Source organism: Oncorhynchus gorbuscha, linkage group LG12, assembly GCF_021184085.1.
Source record: "Oncorhynchus gorbuscha isolate QuinsamMale2020 ecotype Even-year linkage group LG12, OgorEven_v1.0, whole genome shotgun sequence".
NCBI lineage: Eukaryota > Metazoa > Chordata > Actinopteri > Salmoniformes > Salmonidae > Oncorhynchus > Oncorhynchus gorbuscha.
Window position 1 is genome coordinate 81,726,338 of NC_060184.1, and position 10,423 is coordinate 81,736,760.

Below are 10,423 nucleotides of genomic sequence, written 5' to 3' on the forward strand. Positions count from 1 at the left end.
CAGAACATGAGAACTCCCCTCATCTACCTCCTCCTGCTCCTCAGGGCTCTAGAACAACAGAACATGAGAACTCCCCTCATCTACCTCCTCCTGCTCCTCAGGGCTCTAGAACAACAGAACATGAGAACTCCCCTCATCCACCTCCTCCTGCTCCTCAGGGCTCTAGAACAACAGAACATGAGAACTCCCCTCATCCACCTCCTCCTGCTCCTCAGGGCTCTAGAACAACAGAACATGAGAACTCCCCTCATCCACCTCCTCCTGCTCCTCAGGGCTCTAGAACAACAGAACATGAGAACTCCCCTCATCCACCTCCTCCTGCTCCTCAGGGCTCTAGAACAACAGAACATGAGAACTCCCCTCATCTACCTCCTCCTGCTCCTCGGGGCTCTAGATCAGAACATGAGAACTCCCCTCATCTACCTCCTCCTGCTCCTCAGGGCTCTAGAACAACAGAACATGAGAACTCCCCTCATCCACCTCATCCTGCTCCTCAGGGCTCTAGAACAACAGAACATGAGAACTCCCCTCATCCACCACCTCCTGCTCCTCAGGGCTCTAGAACAACAGAACATGAGAACTCCCCTCATCCACCTCCTCCTGCTCCTCAAGGCTCTAGAACAACAGAACATGAGAACTCCCCTCATCCACCTCCTCCTGCTCCTCAGGGCTCTAGAACAACAGAACATGAGAACTCCCCTCATCCACCTCCTCCTGCTCCTCAGGGCTCTAGAACAACAGAACATGAGAACTCCCCTCATCCACCACCTCCTGCTCCTCAGGGCTCTAGAACAACAGAACATGAGAACTCCCCTCATCCACCTCCTCCTGCTCCTCAAGGCTCTAGAACAACAGAACATGAGAACTCCCCTCATCCACCTCCTCCTGCTCCTCAGGGGTCTAGAACAACAGAACATGAGAACTCCCCTCATCCACCTCCTCCTGCTCCTCAGGGCTCTAGAACAACAGAACATGAGAACTCCCCTCATCTACCTCCTCCTGCTCCTCAGGGCTCTAGAACAACAGAACATGAGAACTCCCCTCATCTACCTCCTCCTGCTCCTCAGGGCTCTAGAACAACAGAACATGAGAACTCCCCTCATCTACCTCCTCCTGCTCCTCAGGGCTCTAGAACAACAGAACATGAGAACTCCCCTCATCTACCTCCTCCTGCTCCTCAGGGCTCTAGAACAGAACATGAGAACTCCCCTCATCTACCTCATCCTGCTCCTCAGGGCTCTAGAACAACAGAACATGAGAACTCCCCTCATCTACCTCCTCCTGCTCCTCAGGGCTCTAGAACAACAGAACATGAGAACTCCCCTCATCTACCTCCTCCTGCTCCTCAGGGCTCTAGAACAACAGAACATGAGAACTCCCCTCATCTACCTCCTCCTGCTCCTCAGGGCTCTAGAACAACAGAACATGAGAACTCCCCTCATCCACCTCCTCCTGCTCCTCAGGGCTCTAGAACAACAGAACATGAGAACTCCCCTCATCCACCTCCTCCTGCTCCTCAGGGCTCTAGAACAACAGAACATGAGAACTCCCCTCATCCACCTCCTCCTGCTCCTCAGGGCTCTAGAACAACAGAACATGAGAACTCCCCTCATCCACCTCCTCCTGCTCCTCAGGGCTCTAGAACAACAGAACATGAGAACTCCCCTCATCTACCTCCTCCTGCTCCTCAGGGCTCTAGATCAGAACATGAGAACTCCCCTCATCTACCTCCACCTGCTCCTCAGGGCTCTAGAACAACAGAACATGAGAACTCCCCTCATCTACCTCCTCCTGCTCCTCAGGGCTCTAGAACAACAGAACATGAGAACTCCCCTCATCTACCTCCTCCTGCTCCTCAGGGCTCTAGAACAGAACATGAGAACTCCCCTCATCTACCTCCTCCTGCTCCTCAGGGCTCTAGAACAGAACATGAGAACTCCCCTCATCTACCTCATCAATACACCGATGAGTTTCTCTCTCTTTCAAACAAACGTTGAGAATTAACGAAGAGCTCCCTCAAAGTGTTTTGTGTCGCGGGGAAGTGCTTAGCAATGAATCTCTCAAAACAAACAAATTACAATAACACATTCTGACCAAACATCCACAGCACGACGATATTCACAGGGAGTTCTCTCAGAGCAGGACAGAATGCTTCAGGAAACAGCTTCGATGGTGGAAAAGTAAATCAGCTAGCAGGGCATTGTTGTCATTTTATACCAGGCGATGATAAGCAGAAATAAGGGAGTACACTATCTCATAGCTAGTAGATGTGAGTTTCTCTTTCAAACAATCCCCTGGCCTTGTGACCTCCTTCTGCTCCTCAGGGGCCTCTTATATAACATACAAAATACATCCCAACATGTGCGTGCGCCAGTTTTCACGCAAAAAGTTGGCATTTATAGAAATGTAATTTTTACGTGAGAATGTGCTTACCTCCTAGGGACGTTTTATTATGTATGAACCTACATTAGTGGTTGAAATAATGGTATTTCAAGCTGGCAAGGAAATGGGGGATAGGACTTTCTACCTCTATCTCTATCATGATTTCCAACTGGCGGTTACAGACGCTGCAACTCACGAGAGGCGAAGGTCGAGAGCCACGCGTTAACCCGAAACACGACCCTGCCCAGCCCCAATGCTTCTTGACACACCAGCCGCACCACCATGTTGGAGGAAACACCTGGCGCCCGGCCCACTACAGTCACCTCCCTGACCAAGGCCCTTCTCCCCCTGATTGCTCAGTTTGGCCGGGCGGCCAGCTCTAGGAAGAGTCTTAGTGGTTCCAAACTTCTTCCATTTAAGAATGATGGAGGCCAGAAAATGTTTTGGTACCCTTCCCCAGATTTGTGCCTCGACACAATCCTGTCTCTGAGCTCTACGGACAATTCCTTCGACCTCGTGGCTTGGTTTTTGCTCTGACGTGCACTGTCAACTGTGGGACCTTAATATAGACAGGTGTGTGCCTTTCCAAATCATGTCCAATCAATTGAATTTACCACAGGTGGACTCCAATCAAGTTGTAGAGACATCTTAATGATGATCGATGGAAACAGGATGCACCTGAGCTCAATTTTGAGTTTCATAACAAAGTTTGAATAATTAAGTAAATAAGGTATCTGTTTTTTTTTTTTTACCTAAATACATTTGCGAAGAAATATTTAAACCTGTTTTCGCTTTGTCATTTTGGGATATTGTGTGCAGATTGATGTGGTTAATAAAAAAAAAATTAAATCTATTTTAGAACAAGGCCGTAATGTACCAAGGGGTCAAAAGTCAAGGGGTCTGGATTTACAAAGGCTCTGTATGTATCACGTTTGGAGTTGTTTTATTGTCATGTGAACGAGTAACAGTGAAATGCCTTTCCCAACAATGCAGTAATGAATATCAGTGGTCATACAAATAAAAAGTGAGGTAAATTGACCGGATGTAAAAATATTTGACGGTGTGGGTAGGGTACCGCATTCCTGTACGATAGGAGCATGACATCATAGCCCATTTAATCTCAGAGCCAATACCAAGGCAGGATAGGAGTGTGACATCATAGACCATTTAATCTCAGAGCCAATACCAAGGCAGGACAGGAGTGTGACATCATAGTCTAGTTAATCTCAGAGCCAATACCAAGGCAGGATAGGAGTGTGACATCATAGTCTAGTTAATCTCAGAGCCAATACCAAGGCAGGACAGGAGTGTGACATCATAGCCCATTTAATCTCAGAGCCAATACCAAGGCAGGATAGGAGTGTGACATCATAGTCTAGTTAATCTCAGAGCCAATACCAAGGCAGTACAGGAGTGTGACATCATAGCCCATTTCATCTCAGAGCCAATACCAAGTCTAGTTAATCTCAGGATAGGAGTGTGACATCATAGTCTAGTTAATCTCAGAGCCAATACCAAGGCAGGACATGGAAACCCAATAATCTATTGATAAAGTAAATATTAAAAACAGTCTTTTGCAGGCCGTGGCCAAGTGCCAATAGTTCCAAATGATAACAATAAGGGCGTTCCTGTCACCATGAAGGGTGAATGGAGGAGTTCTCCAGGAGATTTCATTCTGTTCACACAGTTTTAGGACAGGTCTGATTTATAAAACATGCGTAGGTATGGCGTATGCTAAGTTAATAAACATCAATATATTTGTACTTGTGTAGCTGTTCAGAAATGTAGTGTGAAATTTACACAATGGTTACAAATGATGCCTTTTGGCTCTAGAACATCATAGAACAACAGAACAGAACATTAGAACACCATTTGGGCTCTAGAACAACAGAACAGAACAAAACAACACCATTTGGGGAAGGGAGGGTTGCATCATTTGTAACTGTATCTAAAATGTACCAAACCGTGCCAATAATGTCTACTGCTGTTGTTTCCCATGATTGGTATCAATAAAAATGTTGTTTTTTTTGTAAAGGTTTCGGGAACACAACAAACAGAATATGTTCTGAGAGAGCAGAGCAGAGTGTTCTAGTGGTTTAGTCTGTTGTCATCAGGAAACCCTGGAGCGTTGAAGACCTGTGACAGGAAATAGTCCAGTCCTCTACTCTAACTGTACAACATCTAACTGACATTTCTCATGGCAACACTTTCCCTCCAAAAACAATGATTTTCTTCTTTCTCTCATAAACATACAGGGTGGGTGTCGGCCAAACAGTGTCCTGACTGCTCCAGGCATAATATGATATGTGGGAGGGAGGGAGACATGGAGGGTGGGAGACAGACAGGGAGGAAGACAGGGAGGGAGACAGGGAGGGAGGGAGGGAGGGAGGGAGACATGGAGGGAGGGGGAGACAGGGAGGGAGGAAGACATGGAGGGAGGGAGGGAGGGAGGGAGGGAGGGAGGGAGGGAGGGAGGGAGGGAGGGAGGGAGGGAGGGAGGGAGGGAGGGAGGGAGGGCTCAGTATCTGACTCCTCAATGCTGCTGGGAAAAACAATACCCTCCCTCTGTCCTGTCTGTCTGTCTGTCTCCCCCTCCCTCCCTGTCTGTCTGTCTGTCTCCCCCTCCCCTGTCTGTCTCCCTCCCTCCCTCCTCCCTCCCTCCCTCCCTCCCTCCCTGTCTGTCTCCCTCCCTCCCTCCTTCATTCAGCCAGCCCTTCAATTCAGCCAGCCCTTCAATTCAGCCAGCCTTTCATTCAGCCAGCCCTTCATTCAGCCAGCCCTTCATTCAGCCAGCCCTTCATTCAGCCAGCCCTTCATTCAGCCAGCCCTTCATTCAGCCAGGCCTTCATTCAGCCAGCCCTTCATTCAGCCAGCCCTTCATTCAGCCAGCCCTTCATTCAGCCAGCCCTTCATTCAGCCAGCCCTTCATTCAGCCAGGCCTTCATTCAGCCAGCCCTTCATTCAGCCAGCCCTTCATTCAGCCAGCCCTTCATTCAGCCAGCCCTTCATTCAGCCAGCCCTTCCTCTGTCTGTAAAATGTAATGCCAGTAGAGCCACATGTGAGAGACTTTACCACAGTACTACTGAGAGACTTTACCACAGTACTACTGAGAGACTTTACCACAGTACTACTGAGAGAGACTTTACCACAGTACTACTGAGAGAGACTTTACCACAGTACTACTGAGAGATACTTTACCACAGTACTACTGAGAGATACTTTACCACAGTACTACTGAGAGATACTTTACCACAGTACTACTGAGAGAGACTTTACCACAGTACTAATGAGAGAGACTTTACCACAGTACTACTGAGAGATACTTTACCACAGTACTACTGAGAGACTTTACCACAGTACTACTGAGAGACTTTACCACAGTACTACTGAGAGACTTTACCACAGTACTACTGAGAGACTTTACCACAGTACTACTGAGAGACTTTACCACAGTACTACTGAGAGACTTTACCACAGTACTACTGAGAGACTTTACCACAGTACTACTGAGAGAGACTTTACCACAGTACTACTGAGAGACTTTACCACAGTACTACTGAGAGACTTTACCACAGTACTACTGAGAGACTTTACCACAGTACTACTGAGAGACTTTACCACAGTACTACTGAGAGACTTTACCACAGTACTACTGAGAGACTTTACCACAGTACTACTGAGAGACTTTACCACAGTACTACTGAGAGAGACTTTACCACAGTACTACTGAGAGAGACTTTACCACAGTACTACTGAGAGACTTTACCACAGTACTACTGAGAGAGACTTTACCACAGTACTACTGAGAGATACTTTACCACAGTACTACTGAGAGAGACTTTACCACAGTACTACTGAGAGAGACTTTACCACAGTACTACTGAGAGACACTTTACCACAGTACTACTGAGAGACTTTACCACAGTACTACTGAGAGAGACTTTACCACAGTAGTACTGAGAGACTTTACCACAGTACTACTGAGAGAGACTTTACCACAGTACTACTGGGAGAGACTTTACCACAGTACTACTGAGAGATACTTTACCACAGTACTACTGAGAGATACTTTACCACAGTACTACTGAGAGAGACTTTACCACAGTACTACTGAGAGAGACTTTACCACAGTACTACTGAGAGAGACTTTACCACAGTACTACTGATAGATACTTTACCACAGTACTACTGAGAGTACTTTACCACAGTACTACTGAGAGAGAGACTTTACCACAGTACTACTCACAGTACTACTGAGAGATACTTTACCACAGTACTACTGAGAGGGACTTTACCACAGTACTACGTCATACTGAGAGAGACTTTACCACAGTACTATGTCATACTGAGAGATACTTTACCACAGTACTACTGAGAGAGAGACTTTACCACAGTACTACTCACAGTACTACTGAGAGAGAGACTTTACCACAGTACTACATCATACTGAGAGAGACTTTACCACAGTACTACGTCATACTGAGAGAGACTTTACCACAGTACTACTGAGAGATACTTTACCACAGTACTACTGAGAGAGAGACTTTACCACAGTACTACTCACAGTACTACTGAGAGATACTTTACCACAGTACTACTGAGATAGACTTTACCACAGTACTACGTCATACTGAGAGAGACTTTACCACAGTACTACTGAGAGATACTTTACCACAGTACTACCGAGAGATACTTTACCACAGTACTACCGAGAGATACTTTACCACAGTAGTACTGAGAGAGACTTTACCACAGTACTACGTCATACTGAGAGAGACTTTACCACAGTACTACTCACAGTACTACTGAGAGAGACTTTACCACAGTACTACTGAGAGATACTTTACCACAGTACTACTGAGAGATACTTTACCACAGTACTACTGAGAGATACTTTACCACAGTACTACTGGGAAAGAGACTTTACCACAGTACTACTGAGATACTTTACCACAGTACTACTGAGAGAGACTTTACCACAGTACTACTGGGAGAGACTTTACCACAGTACTACTGAGAGATACTTTACCACAGTACTACTGAGAGACTTTACCACAGTACTACGTCATACTGAGAGAGACTTTACCACAGTACTACTGAGAGAGACTTTACCACAGTACTACGTCATACTGAGAGATACTTTACCACAGTACTACGTCATACTGAGAGAGACTTTACCACAGTACTACTGAGAGAGACTTTACCACAGTACTACTGAGAGAGACTTTACCACAGTACTACTGAGAGAGACTTTACCACAGTACTACTGAGAGAGACTTTACCACAGTACTACTGAGAGAGACTTTACCACAGTACTATGTCATACTGAGAGAGACTTTAACACAGTACTACTGAGAGAGACTTTACCACAGTACTACTGAGAGAGACTTTACCACAGTACTACTGAGAGAGACTTTACCACAGTACTACTGAGAGAAACTTTACCACAGTACTACTGAGAGAGACTTTACCACAGTACTACTGAGAGAGACTTTACCACAGTACTACTGAGAGAGACTTTACCACAGTACTACTGAGAGAGACTTTACCACAGTACTACGTCATACTGAGAGAGACTTTACCACAGTACTACTGAGAGATACTTTACCACAGTACTACTGAGAGAGACTTTACCACAGTACTACGTCATACTGAGAGAGACTTTACCACAGTACTACTGAGAGAGACTTTACCACAGTACTACTGAGAGAGACTTTACCACAGTACTACATCATACTGAGAGAGAATTTACCACAGTACTACTGAGAGATACTTTACCACAGTACTACTGAGAGAGACTTTACCACAGTACTACTGAGAGATACTTTACCACAGTACTACTGAGAGATACTTTACCACAGTACTACTGAGAGAGACTTTACCACAGTACTACATCATACTGAGAGAGAATTTACCACAGTACTACTGAGAGATACTTTACCACAGTACTACTGAGAGAGACTTTACCACAGTACTACTGAGAGATACTTTACCACAGTACTACTGAGAGATACTTTACCACAGTACTACTGAGAGAGACTTTACCACAGTACTACTGAGAGAGACTTTACCACAGTACTACTGAGAGAGACTTTACCACAGTACTACTGAGAGAGACTTTACCACAGTACTACTGAGAGACTTTACCACAGTACTACTGAGAGAGACTTTACCACAGTACTACTGAGAGAGACTTTACCACAGTACTACTGAGAGAGACTTTACCACAGTACTACTGAGAGAGACTTTACCACAGTACTACTGAGAGAGACTTTACCACAGTACTACTGAGAGACTTTACCACAGTACTACTGAGAGACTTTACCACAGTACTACTGAGAGACTTTACCACAGTACTACATCATACTGGATGGATTTCTGCCTGTTTGAACACTAATAACTCAGACACATGGAATGACCCAGTTAGAATATCACATAAGTATTTAACATTAAACATGTCTGAACCTTTTCAGACTCATTAGTGGAACAGTGACGGTGATCGGTGAGGTTAAGGGGTCACAGTGATCTGTGAGGTTAAGGGGTCACAGTGATCTGTGAGATTAGGGGTCACGGTGATCGGTGAGGCTAGGGGACACAGTGATCGGTGAGGTTAGGGGTTACAGTGATCGGTGAGGTTAGGGGGTCACAGTGATCTGTGAGGTTAAGGGGTCACAGTGATCTGTGAGGTTAGGGGGTCACAGTGATCTGTGAGATTAGGGGTCACGGTGATCGGTGAGGCTAGGGGACACAGTGATCGGTGAGGTTAGGGGTTACAGTGATCGGTGAGGTTAGGGGGTCACAGTGATCGGTGAGGTTAGGGGTCACGGTGATCGGTGAGGTTAGGGGGTCACAGTGATCGGTGAGGTTGGGGTCACGGTGATCGGTGATCGGTGAGGTTAGGGGTCACAGTGATCGGTGAGGTTAGGGGTCACAGTGATCGGTGAGGTTAGGGGTTACAGTGATAGGTGAGGTTAGGGGTTACAGTGATCGGTGAGGCTAGGGGACACAGTGATCGGTGAGGTTAAGGGGTCACAGTGATCTGTGAGGTTAAGGGGTCACAGTGATCTGTGAGGTTAGGGGGTCACAGTGATCTGTGAGATTAGGGGTCACGGTGATCGGTGAGGCTAGGGGACACAGTGATCGGTGAGGTTAGGGGTTACAGTGATCGGTGAGGTTAGGGGTCACAGTGATCTGTGAGGTTAAAACAGTGATCTGTGAGGTTAGGGGTCACAGTGATCTGTGAGATTCAGTCACTGATCGGTGAGGCTAGGGGACACAGTGATCGGTGAGGTTAGGGGGTCACAGTGATCTGTGAGATTAGGGGTCACGGTGATCGGTGAGGCTAGGGGACACAGTGATCGGTGAGGTTAGGGGTCACGGTGATCGGTGAGGTTAGGGGGTCACAGTGATCGGTGAGGTTGGGGTCACGGTGATCGGTGATCGGTGAGGTTAGGGGACACAGTGATCGGTGAGGTTAAGGGGTCACAGTGATCTGTGAGGTTAAGGGGTCACAGTGATCTGTGAGGTTAGGGGGTCACAGTGATCTGTGAGATTAGGGGTCACGGTGATCGGTGAGGCTAGGGGACACAGTGATCGGTGAGGTTAGGGGGTCACAGTGATCTGTGAGATTAGGGGTCACGGTGATCGGTGAGGCTAGGGGACACAGTGATCGGTGAGGTTAGGGGGTCACAGTGATCGGTGAGGTTAGGGGTCACGGTGATCGGTGAGGTTAGGGGGTCACAGTGATCGGTGAGGTTGGGGTCACGGTGATCGGTGATCGGTGAGGTTAGGGGTCACAGTGATCGGTGAGGTTAGGGGTCACAGTGATAGGTGAGGTTAGGGGTTACAGTGATAGGTGAGGTTAGGGGTTACAGTGATCGGTGAGGTTAGGGGTTACAGTGATCGGTGAGGTTAGGGGTAACATGTCACAGTGATCTGTGAGGTTAGGGGTAACATGTCACAGTGATCTGTGAGGTTAGGGGTCACATGTCACAGTGATCTGTGAGGTTAGGGGTAACCTGAGCTGTATATACACACACA

General features: G+C 46.9%; 1 protein-coding gene across 3 annotated transcripts in view; it reads right to left on the reverse strand.

Annotated features, from left to right (window-relative positions):
• The window catches only part of stau2 (staufen double-stranded RNA binding protein 2), a 286,330-nt gene that overhangs the window by 204,266 nt on the left and 71,641 nt on the right, over window positions 1-10,423 (reverse strand). The window lies entirely within an intron of this gene.